At 49.2% G+C, this 18,268-nt stretch overlaps 2 non-coding genes across 2 annotated transcripts; one reads left to right on the forward strand and one right to left on the reverse strand.

The window, feature by feature from the left end:
- Positions 1–2,416: 2,416 nt before the first annotated feature.
- On the reverse strand, positions 2,417–2,543 carry LOC120226218. The gene has a single exon (XR_005526969.1).
- Positions 2,544–17,924: 15,381 nt separating this feature from the next.
- On the forward strand, positions 17,925–18,027 carry LOC120226216. The gene has a single exon (XR_005526967.1). It is a non-coding gene; the product is annotated as a U6 spliceosomal RNA (small nuclear RNA).
- The last annotated feature ends 241 nt before the right edge of the window (positions 18,028–18,268 follow it).

Here is an 18,268-nt window from a genome sequence, read left to right on the forward strand (position 1 = left end):
CAATAAAATAGTCAGAGAATAAAGTTACAATTTTATTTCCGTGAAATGTCAAATAATTTGAATGATTTATTTTCCTCCTTGATTTATCCATTTATGTTTTGTATTCAGGTGTATGTATGTTTGAAAGGAGTCTTATAGACTTTTATGCACACTCATAACAATGTGCTGCTCAGTCAGAATCATCCTTATCTTTCATAAGTGTCATATAAATAGTCAGAGCCTGTCAGAAACCAAAATAACTGCCTTTATCTTTTTAATAAAATAATGTACCACAAATGCTGCTATTAGTTAACCTGATTTTTTTAATATGTTGGTTTCATATGAGCCAAAATATGTGGTGTTCAAAGAGAAAGGAAAAGACCATCTTTCAATAATAATTCATATTATAAGAATATTTATTTCTAAATGTGTCTTTTACTTAAACATTAAAAAGTTATTTAGAACTTAGTAGGAGAGGGGCGCCTGGGTGACTCAGTTGGTTGAGCGTCAGATTCGGCTCAGGTCATGATCTCACAGTTTGTGGGTTTTGAGCCCCGTGTCGGGCTCTGTGCTGACAGCTAGCTCAGAGCCTGGAGCCTGCTTCGGATTCTGTGTCTCCCTCTCTCTCTGACCCTGCCCTGCTCATGCTGTCTCTATCTCTCTCTCTCAAAAAAAAAAAAGAAAAATAAATAAAATCTTTAGGTATGGAAAGAGCCCAAGTGTCCATTGATGGATGAATGTATAAAGAAGGTGTGTGGACGCTTAACTGACTGAGTCACCCAGGAGCCCCATGCATTTCCTATGTTTTAAAAAATATTGGAAATATTAGTGGCCTTTCACAACCTCACTCACAAGGACTGTGGTTAGCTGCTAAGGGGTGTTCTTCACACCCATGATTATACTGTAGTTAACAGCCAAGCCAGAAAGCCCCCTGGTAAGGCTGCCGTTCCCCACAGAGTAAGGAGAGAACCAGAATTTCTTCCAGACCCTGCTAAGAATGACCAGGAAGTGGTTCAGATTGAGGTCAATGTTCGGGGTCTGATAGCAACTATAGAAGAGGCTTTCCCTCCTAAGGTGCGTTGGCCTAAGGATGACTATTTTGGCACTGGAGTTGGGGAATAATTCACACACAGAACACAACAGATGAGCAACGAATGTGCGTTTAGCGAAGCTGAGACTGATGGGGAGGGCACAGCACAAAGTCCAAGGGCCTGGGCCTCCTGCAGTCGCTGTGTTTTTCCTTTTTCCCCCCACAGAGACTAGTTTCTTGCTTTTAGAACAAAATAAGATGCTCTCAGCACTTCTCTTACCGTAGAAAATACTTTTAGAACTTCTTAAAACTTTCTAACACACTATTTTGTCAACTGCTGAAGTAGTCACTTCAATGCAGAAAGCATGCCAGAGCTTAGTGCCCAGGCACTAATCTAACCTCAGGCAAGCACGGTGTAGCCCACAAATGCGTGGATCTAGAGCTCCCGCACTGGATGCAGCTAACTGTTTAGAAGCATGCTTTCTTGAGGCGCCTGTGGGGCTCCGTCGGTTGAGCATCAGACTTCGGCTCAGGTCATGATCCCGCGGTTTGTGAGTTCCAGCCGCGCATCAGGCTCTGTGCTGACAGCTCAGAGCCTGGAGCCTGTTTCAGATTCTGTATCTCCCTCTCTCTCTGACCCTCCCCTGCTCACGCTGTCCCTCTCTCTCAGAAATAAATAAAAAACATTTAAAAAATGCTCCTCTCTCCCTCATGCTCGCTTGCTCTCTCTTTCTCTCAAAAATAAATAAACATTAAATATTAAAAGAAGAAGAAGAAGAAGAGGAGGAGGAGGAGGAGGAAGAGGAGGAGGAAGGGGAAGAAGAAGGAGAAGCAGCAGCAGCAGCAGGCTCTGTGCTTGCCACCAGTGCAGTCAGGTCTGAGTTCCTTGCCCTGAGGCCTGCAGTGTTCCTTCTCCCCCAGGACCTCCTCCCAGGTTTTGCTCACCGCCCTGGGCCCAGCACACCTGCACTGGCCCCTGCCCAAGACGCACAGCTGTGGACAGAGAGCTGGGGCTGCCAGACTGGCCCCCAAGTTCATCCAGGCAAGGAGAAACGGCGTGTTTCCTCCTCCTCGGTTAGGTGGCCTCAAATGCCCCTTCCACAACAGGTGTCACCATTTCTGGACTCCTCTCTTCCAGGTAACATCTACTCGGCGGACCAAAGCAGTGGGACGGCAGGAGCGGAGAGGCCCCCCCTCGTTCACTGACCTCTTGGTGGTGGTGACTGCATGTTGCAAGGGCACACATCCTCGCCTGTGCAGCAGGCGGGGGGCCCAGCTACTTTTGGGGCAACCTAGCCCAGGATCAGCACGAGAGCCTGGTGGTATCTAAGGAAAGTCCCAAATCCCAAGCCCCGTGCTGGTGCCGACGGCCGAGTCTCGTAACACCAAGGGCCTCCCAACAGCCACAAAAGTCTCACGGAGGAAAACAAGGCTGTTCGACTCGTGACAGCCCTGACAGTCATGCTCAAGAGCTGATCTTGGCCTCCAGCCCTGGCTGAGGAGAAAAGGCACCCCACCACCCGCAGCAGAGTCCCATGAGACCAAAGCCCTCTCTTGCTGCAGTTGTGCTTTTCTTTGGAAGTATGGTTGACAATACTATTGGGTTGTTTTCGTGTGTACAACCTTGTGATTCCGCAATTCTATACATTTCAACATGGTCACTGTGATAAGCGTAGTTGTCACCTGTCGCCACGCAACATCAGCAAGATACTAATGACCATATTTCCTACGCTGTACTTTTTGCCCCTATGAAATTGTCAAGTATTTTATAGCTGGAAGTTTGAGCCTCTTAATCCTCTTCAACTATGGAACCCACCCCCCACTCACCACCACGTTGTTCGCAAGGGACCCAGGGCAAGCCACCCCAAAATATACCAAAGTGGCACATTGATTATTTGGGATTAAAGCTCCTTGCTTTTTTTTTTTTTTTTAAAATGTTATTTATTTATTTTGAGAGAGCGGGAGAGAGAGAGAGAGAGCACAAGCAGGGGAGGGGCAGAGAGAGAGACACAGAGGGAGAGAGAGACTCTCATGCAGGCTCCTTGCTGTCGGCGCAGAGCCTGACGCGGGGCTCAATCCCACAAACTGTGAGATCCTGACCTGACCCGAAATCAAGAGTTGGGTGCTTAACCAACTGAGCCACCCAGGTGTCCCTATTTTTTGCCTTTTGTTTTTGTTTTTGTTTTTTTTGTTTTTTTTTTTTTTTGGTTTGTTTTTTGCTTTTTAGGACATCTTTATGCCCAACACAGGGCTTGAACTCACAACCTCGAGATCAAGAATCACATGGTCTACCCACTGAGCCAGCCGGGTGCCCCTAAAGCTGCTTGAAACCGAGCCCATGCAGGAAGGCATGCGGACCCTCCTCTGTCCCCTTGGAAGCTGGAAATAAATTTCCCATGTGAAAGGTACTTTCCCTGTACTGGGAGGTAACAAGACAGCCTTAAGACCAGAGATGGGAAATTTACAGCCAAGTTAGCTGCATAAACAACACTTGTTACTTTTTTACTAATTTACCCCCTAGCCCAAATTCTGTTTAGAATTCCTTACAAATTCAATCACCCAAACACATGTTTCCTGGTCCTGTCAATTCTTCACAGGTTTATTTTCTCTTTATCTAAAGTGGATAGAAACGACCTGCTTTGGTCATTTCTTTGGGTGTCAATTTCACTATTGGGCCTTTGTGCACATGTTATAAAACTTTTAGTTTTTTTTCTCCTGTGAATCTCTCTCCAGTAAATTTAATTCTCAGTCCAGCTAGAAGAACTTGAAGGATAGAAAAAAATTTTCTCTCCCTTGGGGCGCCTGAGTGGCTTAGTCGGTTAAGCGTCTGACTTTCGCTTGGGTCATGATCTCGCGGTTCGTGGGTTCGGGCCCCGCGTCGGGCTCTGTACTGACTGCCAGCTCAGAGCCTGGAGCCTGTTTCAGTCTGTGACTCCCTCTCTCTCTGACCCTCCCCTGCTCACGCTATCTCTCTCTCTCTCCTAGAAATAAATAAAACATTAAAAAAAACTTTAAAAAATTTTCTCTCCCTTTAGCAGTAATCTCTTAAACCTTGGCCTGAGCACCCTGTGCTGACAGCTCAGAGCCTGGAGCCTGCTTTGGATTCTGTGTCTCCCTCTCTCTCTGCCCTTCCCCTTGCTTGCGCCCTGTCTCTCTCTCTCTCTCTGAAAAAATAAAAACATTTTAAAAAGAAAAAAAAAAAAAAAGCATTGGCCTTAGCAATATTTTTCAGGATCTGTCGTCTTAGGCAAGGTTAAAAACAAAAATGGACTGTGAGATTACATTAACATAAAAAGCTTTTGCACAATTATGGAAACCATCCTACTGTTGTTTCTAGGTGTCTGGTAAAGAGGTGTACAGAGAGAGGCAGGCCACAATTTTAGTTTTCTGGAATTTTTTCATAAGCCAGCTGGAAAACATGGTTAACATAGAAGGCGTGCATTATAGTAGAGATGGGGGGGGATTGCAACCTTTGAGATACGCCAATAATATTAAACAAAGTAAAAGAACTCCTCTTATTACTATTTTATTTCATTTTTACAGTAATCTCTACACCCAACCTGGGGCTTCAACTCTTGACGCCAATATCAACCGTTGCATGCTCTACCGACTGAGCCAGGCAGGTGCCCCTCAAAGAGCAATTTCAAGCAAAATTTCAGCCACGTCACAAAGGCAGAAGTGGTCAGTGAGCGTTATGCACTGGGGAGACCAAGTTCAATGTTTAGCATCTGCCAGCTGCACTGGTGAATAGCCTATTGAGGAATTTCTAAAGCCCGAGATTTTTCATCCTCATTTTTATGTTCCTGTTCTGAAGACATTGTGTGGAATTGGTCGCTGGTAGGGTCTGGCTATTACCTCAGGCTGGATTCTTCCGTGTGTTAATTCCACATGCTTGTTCATTGGCTCAGTCAGTGACGGCTGATCTGTGGGTCAGTGGATCAAGAGAGGATTGCTTGTGACCATAGAAAACCCTAAATTGTATCAAAGGATAATTTCGAAAAAAAAAATGAAGTAGAATAATGAGAAAATAAAGCTAATAAGCCTTGCTGCGGAGGTTGTGAGTAGGTGTGAGGTGGAAAGGTCCTGCAGAGGTGGCCCTGGCGAGGCCAGACAGGCAGCCCGACCAAGGGGGCACCGGAGACCGGGTGTGGGGCTTCCAGGTAGCTCTGGCCAGGGCTTGGGAGGCTCCGGGCCCCTCTGCTTTGTCAGGCGGACAAAGCAAAGCTCAGGAAAAGAAACCCTTCCACTTGGTGAATGTGGCTGAGTTGATTTTCCCTCCCAGGCTCGCCTAGTACTCTTTCAACAGGGTTCTGAAGGGAAAAGGAGCCACAGGAAACAAATGAGGAAAAAGGCATAATGTTCTTTACCATCTCCAAACTCGACGCATGAATTGTTGAAGAAAAACTCCCCGCCCCCCGTTTTATTAAGATACAATTGACACGCAGCCCTGTGTAAGTTTAAGGAGTTCAGCATAATAATCTGACTTATGTATGTTGTGAAGTGGTCACCATGATATGTTTAGCTAACAGCCATCACTTCATATAGATACAACAAAGAAAAAGGAGCAAAGTTCTTTTCTTTGTAATGACAATTATTAGGACTGACTCTCTGGACAGCTTCCATATTTTCCTATAGCACAGTTGCTTACAAGCATGTTGTATTTCATATCCTCAGTGTGGTAGGATCTCCTCCTTAAGGAGAGAGAAAAAAAGGGAGGAAAAACTTCAGTGTAACCTGGCTATGCGCCTATGTGACAACATGACCTTGTAAACTGAGACACTTAATCAGACTACATATTTGTGTGTGTTACTATACATAAGAAAGGAAGAAATAGAAAACGTATTAAAAAAAACTATGCCACGTGACATTTGGGGCTCAGTTCTTCAGGTATGAACCCAACTGAGCGGTGCTGGCCCAAATAAAGTTGCTTCCTGGAAATTTAAAAGCCTCAGTGTCATGACTCTCTGTGTGAGAATCCTGCTACATTACTTAGGGGCTGGCGTCCAGGATTTGGAGACGGTGCATTTCTACCACCTTTGTGACCGGGGTAGAGCCTGAGCCGTGGGAGAAGTGACCTTGCTTGGCGCCACAGGACCACTTTATCCGTAGGAGATTAGCCTATTCCGGCGTGCAGGGGCAAGGGCCCCGTGTGCGCTAACAGAACCCATGAGGCCCAGGAACCGGCTTAAGAAGCACCGCCCATCAGTCTGGTAAGAACCTGGGTTCGTTTTGGCAGACCTGCCCCTAAGAGACAGAAGGGGAGTCTGATCACCTCCCAGAGCTGCCCTAGTAGTTCCAAAAGGGATGAGGAACGAAGCTGCAACTCTAAGGCACTGAATGTTGGGAAGTATGTTGGAGTCATTATGTGACTGTGTGACTGAGATGGACAGCGGGAAGGTTCCGACCTGACCAAGGGCTGAAGGGAGTGTTGAGTCCCGATCCGCGGTTCCGTGGCAACCTCATATGGCTTAAGGCGGCATCAGACTTCCTCAGGAGTCTGATCTGGGTCAGGGATTGAAACTGAATACACCAGTGCTAAGAGGCACCTGAAATATCTCTGAGAGTGGCCGGAAATGGATACAGAGAGTGTGTGTCCTCTCCAAACTAGTCCCCCTCCTTCCTTTTTCCCCCTTCGTGTACGTGAAAGTCCTCCCTTAGGGGGAGGAAATGGGTGGAAAGCAGAGTAAACTGACTCCCCTAGAGTGTATGTTGAGGAATTTCAAAAAGGGATATTCAGGAGATTATGGTGTGAAATTAACTCCTGAAAAGCTTCGGACATTCTGTGAAATTGATTGGCCATCATTTGGGGTGGGCTGGCCCTCCAAAGTCTCACTTGATAAGGAACTAGTTGGCCAAATGTTCAGGGTCATTGAGGGAGACGCAGGCCACCCTGACCAATTTCCTTACATCGACTGTTGGCAAGACCTGGTCCTATCCTGGCCACCTTGGCTGAAAGTCTGTATTGAAGAGAGCTGTAAAGTTATGATGGCTCGTGTCATCGCTTCCTCCAAATACTGGCCAGAAATTAAAAGGCCCAAATCTGTCAGGAAAAGGTTAAATATCGTGGCTTCCACCTGTCCCAGGGGCAGCGCAAACTTGGTCCACAGAGGAAACAGGACTTTTGTTCAATCCCGGTCCCGTCAACTTGACACCAGGTACGGGAGTTTCTTGGGGCACAGGTTTCTGTAGAATCTGGATACACGACTATTCAGTCCTGGTGAACCCCCTAGTTGAAGCTACAAAGGGGGGGAGCAGAACCCCTGATGTGGGAATCGGCCCAGAAGAAGGTCTTCAAGGAAATAAAGCGAGCCCTCACTAATGCGCCTGGTTTAGGGCTCCCAGACACAACCAAGCCTTTCTGCACGTCCATGAGCACACTGGTACTGAAGTGGGATTCCCGACTCAGATGTTGGGGAAATGGCATCGTCCGGTGGTATATCTCTCCAAGTAACTTGACTCTGTGGCCCAAAGCTGCCCCTCTGCCTACAGGCACTGGCAGCCACCGCCCTCGTAGTGTCTGAGGCTGACAAGTTAACTATGGGACAGGAATTGACGGTCCGGGTGCCACATTCAGTATTGACATTAATGGACTGCGAGGGACAATACTGGCTAACCAATGGTCGGATGGTCAGACATCAGGAAATGCTAGGTGAGAACCCGTGCATTCACCTAGAAGTAGTGTGGGCCCTGAACTCCGCAACCTTATTGCCTATTGGGCCAGGCCAGCCAGACCATGACTGCATTGAAGTCTTGGATGAGGTGTCCCCCAGCCGACCAGACTTGAGGGACCAGACCCTCAAGGACCCCGACGCTGAGTATTTCACCGACGGTAGCAGTGTTGTGAAAGAGGGGAGAGCATCTTGCAGGTTATTCCGTAATGACCCTGAACTCTGTCATTGAGGTAGAGCCTCTGCCAAAGGAGACTTCGGCATAGAAGGCAGAGCTAATTGCTCTAAGCCGAGCCCTCCAACTGGCAGCAGGGATATGTGTTAAGATATACACAGACTTTAAGTATGCCTTCACCCCCCTCCACGTTCATGGGGCCTCATACAAAGAGAAGGGTCTAATAAACTCAGGAGGAAAAGACATAAAATATGGTAAGAAAATCCTTGAACTCTTACACACTGTGTGGGCCCCTAAAAGAGTGGCAGTCATGCATTGCCGGGGACAACGGGAGACGCCACGGCTGCACGGGGAAACCGTAAGGCAGACCGAGAGGCACAGCTAGCGGCCTCCAAAGGAGCAGCGGAACCAGCGGCTTTAACCACCGCACTGTTCCCTAGTCCACCGGCAGAAGGGGACCCTAAGTACTCACACCGTGAGAATACCTGGTTTAAGACTGAAAATGGAAGCTACCTGCCAGGTGGCTGGTGGAAATGTGAAGACGGCCGAGTAGCAGTTCCTGAGGCCCTGGCACCAGCCCGTGTCAAGCAGTTCCATCAGGAAACTCACATGGGCCGGACAGCCCTTGAGACAACATTGAGCCGATATTTCTACATTCCTCAACTCCCCAGCATAGCCCGGGCAGGATGTGAGCAATGTGAGACGTGCACCCGGAATAACCCATGTCAAGGACCCAAGGCCGCTCCTGGCGTGCAGAGTGTTGGGGGGCGCCCCATTTGAAAATGTGATGGTGGACTTCATGGAGCTCCCCCGGGCTCGGGCCCATAAATAACTGTTGGTCTTTGTGTGCCCTTTCTCAGGCCCGGTGGAAGCCTTCCCCACTCGCACAGAAAAAGTGCATAAAGTGGCCCGACTTCTTCTAAAAGAAACTTCTTCTAAAAGATCCCTGATGTGGGATCCCTATCACTATGGGATCAGATAACGGCCAGCATTCATGGCTGAGGTGATGCGGCTGGTGGCAAAGGGGTTAAAGATCACCTGGAAGGTACACACGGCACACCAACCCCAGAGCTCCAGGAAGGTTGAATGAATGAACTGAACCCTGAAGCTACAATTGAGTAAACTGTGCCAGGAAACCCACCTGCACTGGGACCAGATGTTGCCAATAGCCTTGTTAAGAATCAGGTGCAGCCCCCCTAAGCAAACGGGGCTCTCCCCTTATGAGATCCTTTATGGGTGTCCTCCCCCCATTATCAAGGGCATAAGGGGGATCTAAATGAGATAGACAGTCTAACCCTAAAACAACAGATGCGGGCCCTTGGCTCTATCCTAACCACCTTACACCACTGGGTTAGGGAGCGATTGTCTGTGAGTCTGACCACAGCGCTCACCCCTTTAAACTAGGAGACGCTGTATGGGTGAAGGAGTGGAATGTCCAACCCCTCCAACTCCTCTGGAGGGGCCCGTTCACTGTCATTTTGTCCCCCTCTACTGCAGTAAAGGTGGCCGAGGTGGGTCCCCGGATTCACCACAGCAGAGTGAAGCCGGCATCTGGGAACTGGGAGCGCATTCCTGGTCCGTCCACGCCAGGCAAACTGCCCACACGGAAGGAGCGATCTGCGACTGCAGAGGCTCCAGGAGACGGCGGCCCTGCTGGAGTCACCCCGGAAGTGGACTCATCTACACCCGGCAGGAGCCTGAGGACTCGCTGGGCCGGTGGAACAAATGGACTCTCCTTGTTTTCTACATCTGTGTCCTTACTGTGATGCACTGTCACCCCTTGTTTCTCGCCTTTATTGTGATTCTGGCTCTACTCTTTGCCGTAGGATTGGCCGAGGCCGCCCCAGCTGGTTGGGAGTGTGGTGAGGGGCTTCTGTTAGCACGGACCTTCCCTTTGTGGCTAGGATGCTTCATTGGTATTGGTTGCTTCTAATCTGGACCCCTCTGTAGACCTCGATTCCTCATCATGTGACTCATATATTTGTATAACCAGATCAGGCCAGGGAGTCACCTGGACCTTATTGTACCATACTCACGTCTCATGCCAGGGAGAAGTCCTGGGGACCTGCAGACACAATAAGACCACGTATTCTATCTGCCAATACACTTGCTTTAACCCACGATTCCCCCCAAATGGAGATTGGTTAAAAGTCCATTCCTACCAGGAGGGGGCAGAAGGGGGGGGCTTGATCAGCCAAACACAAATCACCAACCTCAAGCGTCCCGTGTCAATACTGTTTGATGTATGTGCAGTTACAGGTATAGGCCCAGAGGCATCTGTCATCCGAGAAAAGCAGGCACTTGTCATGGAGGGCCCGAGGACTCTTGATATCCCATGCAGAGGCTTAGATTGGGAGCGAAAATACCGACTCAATGACAAATACATATATAAGGAAAACAGTTTGTGTGCCTATATGCCTGAAGTTTTATGCCCCAGCTGGGGCTGTGTTTCATGGGCCACTTGGGAGAAAAAGTGACAACAGCACTCCTTCTACAGGGGGCTGCTACATCAGGTTGTCAATCTGAGGCCTGTAAGCCTGTAAATTTCACCACCATTAACCCAGGAGACTACAAGTGGCAATGGGGCACCTGGATTGGCATCCGCATCTATGTGCGAGGCAGAGACCTAGGGACTATGCTACATTTCAAGAGGGTCACTGCCACCCACCCAACCACATCCCATCAAGTCTTCCACTCCTTCTATGAAGAAATAAGAAGTAGCCCCCCTCCCATTTCAGTCACAGCAAGGAACTTGTCTCTAGCCCTGGCAGAGACCATAGTCCAGACCGTCAAGGTCTTCTTGCTATGTATGCCAGGGAACTGACATGGGGGATCAATGGTCATGGGAGGCCAAAGAATTAGATCCCCTCGAGCTTTATGATGGAAGAAAACGCCCCAGTTCCGCTACTGAGGTTTGGATCCTCAAAACCTCAATCATTGGGAAGAACTGTCTTGCCCAATGGGGAAGAAAGTTCACCATCCGTGTTGGACACTTAACGTGCCTGGGCCAAAGGTTTTGTAGTTCAACTGCCTGGGAAACCCAGTGGTGGGGGGCCCCAGGTCACCTTGAGCCAGACCCTCATCCCTTATCTTCTCTCATCTCCGACAGGCCTGGGACAACATTGATGCAGCCAGATGGGTGGGCTGTATTGGATATGTGGAAGGACAGCCTATATAGTGCTTCCCCCAGGCAGGTCATGGTCATGTGTGCTGGGAAGTATTTGCCCTTCATTTTTCCTGCTCCTACTTGCCAGAGGGGAATATTTGGGAGTCCAATGGTATGGGGACAGGGAGACTCACAGGAAACGATGTGCCCTACAGATTGGCTATTGGAAAAATGATGAGTGGCCTACCGAGCATATAATCCAATATTATGGCCCTGCCACCTGGGGCGACAATGGGTCCTGGGGCCACCACACTCCCATTTACATGCTAAGCCACATAATCAGACTGCAACCAGTTATAGAAACTATAACCAATAAAACTGCCAGCGCTCTTAATTACCTGCCAAGTAGCATACCAAAATATGCAATGCTATCAAAATCACTTGGCCTTAGATTACCTGCTTGTGAAGTTTGTGGAAGGTTTAACCTGAGCCACTGCTGCCTACAGATAACTGACGAAAGAAAAGCCCTAGAGGAGCTCACAGATCAAATGAGAAAGGCTGCTCATGTCCCAACCAGACCTGGAAAGGTTGGAGCCCTGGAGAGTTATTTGGAGGATGGTTTTCAAATCTCGGGGGATTCAAAACCCTCACAGGTATTCTTCTTTTGATTTTGGGAGCTTGTTGATCCTATCTTGCCTCGCTCTCCTATATGGTCTGTCTCCAGCCTCATTGAGGCAAGGTTCAAAAGGAAAATGGCCACTCCTGTGATGATGTTATGGAAATATAAACCTCTAAACCAAGATGATGTTCTTTGGCCCAAAATAGGAGTGCCTGAGCATCAAAGGGGGGACAGTGGTAGAGCTAGAGCCCCCCCCCCAAAGAATGTGGTGGAAGCCTCTTTAGAACAAAGCAAGGTAACCTGGCCCAATCAGCACCTATGCATGTATGCATTGCCCTGACACAACTCTGTAACTGGGACCATGTCCAATAAGACTAAATGTGTCACCATGTACGGGAGAAAAGAAGTAGAAATTGCAGAAAAGGCTACACCCTGCTGCGCTTGGGGGCTCAGTTTTTTTGGATCCAAACCCCCTGAGCCCATGTCAGCACAACAAATAAAGTTGCTTCCTGGACAAAGAAAGCCTTGGGGTCCCGTCTCTCTGTGGGAGAATCCTGCTATACCCACGCCTTAGCCTCTGGGAGACCATGTGCTATTAAGGGAATTGCCCTGCACGTAAACTGGGCAAGCCATTGTCCAAATGAGGCTCATGTGTGCTTTTTCCACTTCACTGCCATAGTTCTTTCCTTGCCCAGCCCTAGACTCCAAGTCACTACCAAACGGTGGCAAGGAAAAGGAAGGATTCGGGAGATGATCAAGAACCGGATATGAGGTACACCCAGTCAATGGGACAGTCAACTGGCAAAATGGTCTAGGTTGGGGCTCCAAAAGTGAAATGCTTCGGCCTCAGTTTGGCATTGCGTTTCCCTGTGCTGTTATTCTCCATGTTCCTCATGGTCTCGTCCTGCACCCCAATAACCTGGCCAAGCTGTAGTGCACGGATCTGAGTGAACACAGGACACTGGAAATGACCATTGGAGTCTGAGGCACGTGGCAGCTGGTGAAGGAGGTTGGCCTGACTGGCTGGTTCCCCTTCTAGGCAGGTGCTAGACATTGCGAGACCTGTGGGCCTAAATAGAAAACAAGGCAGAGCACAACCTGTGTCCCGAGGGCAGGCTGACTCTGACCTGGTAATGCGCTCAAGTGGAGGAAGTTCCTATGGTCAAACTGGGTACTTAGGGGATGAAAGGGGACGAGAATTCACTGCCCCAAAATATGCCTCTTCGGCATAAGGATTATTGTAAAGAGACTGCAGACACAGGAAAAAAATCAGAAACCTGAACAGAAGCTGCTTTTTTGTAAGAGCCGGTTCTGTGTATTCAGGGAAATCTCCATTTGTAAGGATGTCTCCCTCACCATAGCTGGAGGAGGTGGCATGTCCCAATCACTAGAAACTAATCAGCAGGAAAGGTGCCAGTTTAAATCAGATTAACAACTGTAATCAGATTACAGCGCTTTGCCTGAAAACCTTACAAAACTGGCTTCCCTCATTCCCCAAACAGCATTTTTTGCCTTTAGCTGAGACGGTAACTTAAAGTGTGACTGGCACCATTTTGGTGAGTTACTCAGTTTTTTGGGGGTCCCCCCAATGTATACAGGAGGCATGCATGTTATTAAACTTTTGTTTATTTTTATTACACGGGGCATCAGCTCCTGGTGAAGAAAAAGTTTTCTCTACCTTTCAAAATTTGTTTCTGGCTGGTCCAAGAATTAAATTGACATGAGACAGAAGAACAGGAGAAAACACATTTAATTACGTACCTATAGGGAATCCACATAAACACGAGAGATTTCAAAGACAGGCAAAATGATGTCTACACTTGACTCTTTTTTTAAATGTTTTATTTATTTCTGAGAGAGAGAGAGACAGCATACGCAGGAGAGGGTTAGAGAGAGAGGGAGACACAGAATCCGAAACAGGCTTCAGGCTCTGAGCTGGCTGTCAACACAGAGCCCGAAGCGGGCTCAAACCCACGAACTGGGAGATCATGACCTGAGCCGAAGTCAGAGGCTTAACCGACTGAGCCACCCAGTCACCCCTACGCTTGACTCTTGAACAACAGGGTTTTAGCTGTACAGGTTCACTCATACGTGTGTTTTGTTTTTCTTCTTGCTTTTAATGGGTTGACAGCAAAAGCCACAAGCCATTTATTTACAACTGCCCATCCTGCTCTCCATGGACTTAATGTGAGGCTACTCATGCAGCGGTCACACCTGCTGCACTCTGAGTACACAGGGAGACCCGCCACGGTCGCCCTCAGCCCTGGGGTGCCCAGGAAGCAGGCAGGGCTGAGGGCTCCGCCAGGGCTAACTGGGTTGTCGGGCCCAGCGTCGGAGACTGGAGGGCAGGAAGCCGGACTTGAGGGGCTGAAAGCACCCAGGGGGCAAGCCCAGCTGCTAGCAGGGAGTCCTCAGCCCCCAGGCGCCCCCACTGCTGGAGCATGCCTCTAGAGTCCTCAACGCGCAGAGCTCCAGGCAGCGACTGGCTGGGGTTTGCATCAAGCTTTGGGGCTGCATCCGGTGCCGGGGCACCTCCGGCCCCACTGGCGGGGCTCAGTACAACCCAGCGATGGCGCCTGGGCCCACATCCTCCCTGAGTCCAAGTGCGTTCCCATGTGGCTGTAGCTGCTACTGGCCGCAGGCTGATGGTGCACCTGCAGGCAGATGCGCTGCCATGCTGTGCATCGATGCCGCCCTTGCCTCCGGTGGGCTCCCCTGTTTGGTGGCTTCCCCAGCACAACCAAGGCCACTAAGCTGCAGAACATCACCATATGGACAGCAGGCCAGCCCTGGCCTCCCAGGCCAGGCTGCCAGGCCTGCTACATGCGGAGGTTTTTTTTTTTTTTCTCTCCAATAAACATACATGCAGTACTGTAAATGTAATTTCTTTTCCTTGTGATTTTCTTTTTTTATTTTTTTTTTGTTTTTATTTATTTCTGAGAGAGAGAGAGAGAGAGAGATACAGCATGAGCAGAGGAGGGTCAGAGAGAGAGAGACATAGAATCCAAAGCAGGCTCCAGGCTCTGAGCTGGCAGTCAGCACAGAGCCCAACGCGGGGCTCGAACTCACGGACCGCGAGATCATGACCTGAGCTGAAGTCAGACGCTCAACCGACGGAGCCACCCATGTGCCCCAAATGCAGGCATAACTTTTGTTTCCCCCCAAATTTAACTACTAATCGCCTATTGTTGACTGGAAGGCTCACTGATAACAGTCAATTAATACATAAAATGTATGTATGTGTATATAATATATACCAGGTTCTTACAATACAGTGAGCTAGAAAAAAAAAGTTATTAAGAAAATCACAAGGGGAGCGCCTGGGTGGCTTAGTTGGAACTCCTTCCAGGAGTGTTCCAACCACTCCACCAAGGCAGCAGCCAACAAGTCTGCCTTTTTCTGTGTCTTCCAGCGTTCTTCCCTCCATGCCACCTGGCCACGGTTAACAAACAGTTTAGTTGCTACTTCCAACAAATGACTGGCATTCACGCCAGTGAAACCCTGTAGCTCTTGCAGCTTGCACCAGATGTCCCCTCAGGCCTGACCTACGAAAGTCACATTGACCCTCCACTGGTTAACAGGCGCCTCTGGATCAAAAGGGGTGTAGAGGCGAAATGCCTCCCATAGTCTCTCATAGAACTGGCTTGGGCTCTCCTCTGGTCCCTGGAGCACTTCTGATGTTTTACTCATATTTATGGCCTTCCTCCCCACACCCTTCCTTCATGCCATTTAGAAGGGCTTCTTGATACCATTCAGTCCTTGTGAGCCCTCCACCTACACTTGAGTCATCTGGGTCCCATTTGGGATCCTCCCCAGGGAAGTGAGCCTGAGCATAAGCCTGGGTGTCTAGCGTCCCAGCCGGGGCATTCTCCTCTAAGCATTTTAAGGCCACCTGGGTAACCCAACGACACTCCTCTGTGTAGAAGAGGGTCAGGAGGAGTTGATGGCAGTCCGTCAAGGCAGGTTTACGGGTCTGGATTATGGACTGCATGAGGTCAATCATAGCCTGGGACTTCTCCATATAGGAGGGAGTCTGGTGCTTCCAATTTAGGAGGTCCAGAGTGGTAAAGGGTTGGTACACAAAAACACACTGGCCTCCTCGGATCTGGCATTCCCGATCATAATAGATGGGTCCCCTAGTTTTCCTCAGTGGCATCTGTAGGGATCACTGGTGTGGCTGCAAGGATGGACTGTCTCTACTGGCCTGATATTCTTCTAGTCACCTTCTGGGAGGGGTGTACGGGGATAGGACCGGTGGTCTGGGTGAGCTCACTGGTCACATTCAGAGAGGCCGGTGGTGCTAGAGGTGGCAAGGCTTCGGGATGAGGGGCAGGCTCCAGTGGGGTTTTGGCAGCTGGGGTGGCTGGAGTGGCAGGTGGCAGTGAGGGGTGCAGTGGGGCACATGGTGGTGGGTTTCCTTAGGCTGTCCCCACAATATGGGTTTTCCAGTTTCTGGCCAGCATTTGGAGGAAGCCGTGACGCGAGCCGCCATAACTTTATAGTTCTCTTCAATACAGACTTTTAGCCAAGGTGGCCAGGATAGGACCAGGTCTTGCCAATAGTCACTATAAGGGAATTGGTCAGGGTGGCCTGGGTCCCTCGCAATGACCCTGAATGCTCAGCCAACTAGTTTGTTACCAAGTGCGCCCTCAGGAGGGCCAGCCTCTCTTCCCCCTAAACAATGGCCAATCAATTTCACAGTATGTCAGGAGCTTTCTGGGAGTTAATTTCACACCATAATCTCTTGAATATCCCTTTTTGAAATTCCTCAACATACACTCTAGGGGAGTCGGTTTACTCTGCTTTCCACCCATTTCCTCTCCCTAACAGACAACTTTCATGCACAGGAGAGAAAAAGGGGGAAGCGGGGGCTAATTTGGAGAGGACACACACTGCTTTGTCCATTTCCAGCTGCTCTCCTCTCGGAGATATTTGAGGAACCTGTTAGCATTAGCAGGTTTAGTATCAATCTCTGACCCGGATCAGACTCCTGAGCAAGACTTACGCCGCCTTAAGCCACTTGAGGTCGCCACAGAACCACGGATCGGGACTCAACACGGGCTTCACCCTTGGTCAGGTCAGAACCTTTCCACTGTCCTCTATTTCACACAGTCACACAGCGACTCCAACCTGCTGCCCAGCGCCTAATGCCTTAGAGTTGCGGTTTCATTCTTTTTTCCTTATGGAACCACTGAGGCAACTCTGGTACTCTGGGGGTGATCCGGCTCCCTTTCTGCCTTCTAGAGGCAAGTCTACCAAAACGAACCCCAGGTTTTTACCAGTCTGTCGGGCGCCGCTCCCTGAGCTGGTTCCTGGGCCTCACCGGGTTCCTTGTGCATCTGGGGCCCTCGCCCCGGTGAGCTGGGAGGGGCTAGTCTCATATGGATCAAGTGGTCTGCTGGTGCTAGACTAGGTCACTTCTCCCGGTACCCCAAGGATGGTACCCCTGGCGACAAGAGAGGTGGAAACGCATCGTCTCCAAATCCTGGACGAGCCCCCACATACTGTAATGAGACTGAGGTTTGTAGACGGCGAGTCACGACACCAAGACTTTCCTTTCTAGGAAGTAACGTTATTCATGCCCTCCCGGTCTCAGTGGGTTTGTACCTGAAAAACTGAGCCCCAAGCACAGCTGGCTGTGGCCTTTTATATGATTTCTACTTCTTTGTCTCCCATACGTGGTAACATGCAGACATACAGTCTGTTTGAGTGGTCTGTTAGAGTTGTGAGGAACGTCACATACCTGTGCACGCAGTCTCATTACCCTCCCCTGTCTTGAGGTTTTCACCACATTCCTTGGGGAGTGGCTCCATCTCGGGTCTGACAGTGCCTGGAGCTTATTGGCACAGACCTTGTCGTTCTGAAGGTATGTAGAGCAGTGAGAAACTTAGCATTTAAAAAAGAAACTCCCACAAGAGGAACTTCTGATGTAACCATGGCACCCTGTTTGTAATTACCGCAGTCACTTTACAGGACAGAGGTGTCCACGGTCAATCACTTTTCATGCAGAGCGCCATCAAAGGAGCCTCACATTGCTAAAGCTTCCTCAGAAACAAAGGCTGAACTGCAGAGAATTCAATGCTTTTTAAAAAGCAGGGTTGTTGGGGCGCCTGGGTGGCTCAGTCGGTTAAGCGTCTGACTTCGGCTCAGGTCATGATCTCATGGTTCGTGGGTTTGGGTCCCGGGTCAGGCTCTGTGCTGACAGCTAGCTCAGAGCCTGGAGCCTGTTTCAGAGTCTGTATCTCCCTCTTTCTCTGACCCTCCCCTGCTCACGCTGTCCCTCTCTCTCAGAAATAAATAAAAAACATTTAAAAAATTAAAAAAATAAATAAAAAGCAGGGCTGCGTGCGCTTCAGCAGCGCCTAAACTAAAATGGGAACAGTGCAGAGAAGATGAACAAGGTCTCTGTACAAGCATGTCATGCCAATCTGTGAATCATGTCATATTTTTAAAAAAATAGTGGGTTTGCCCTCTTCACTTCACCAACCCTTACTTGTGCTTTTCTTCTACACTGGCATTCGCACCAAAGACAGACAGACAAAGCAAAGGTATGACTGCTCCTTTATAACGAGGGATTGTTCTAGAACACGGCTCAGACCGTCTCCTCACTCTTGCTTTGAGCAGCACAGGAAAGCAACAGGTCCCCTTTTAGTGTCTGACAGCAAGAATTGGGGTGCTCTCAAGGGGGCTG

The sequence above is a fragment of the Hyaena hyaena genome, unplaced genomic scaffold, assembly GCF_003009895.1.
Source record: "Hyaena hyaena isolate Hyena2069 unplaced genomic scaffold, ASM300989v1 scaffold_1629, whole genome shotgun sequence".
NCBI classification, from domain to species: Eukaryota; Metazoa; Chordata; class Mammalia; order Carnivora; family Hyaenidae; genus Hyaena; species Hyaena hyaena.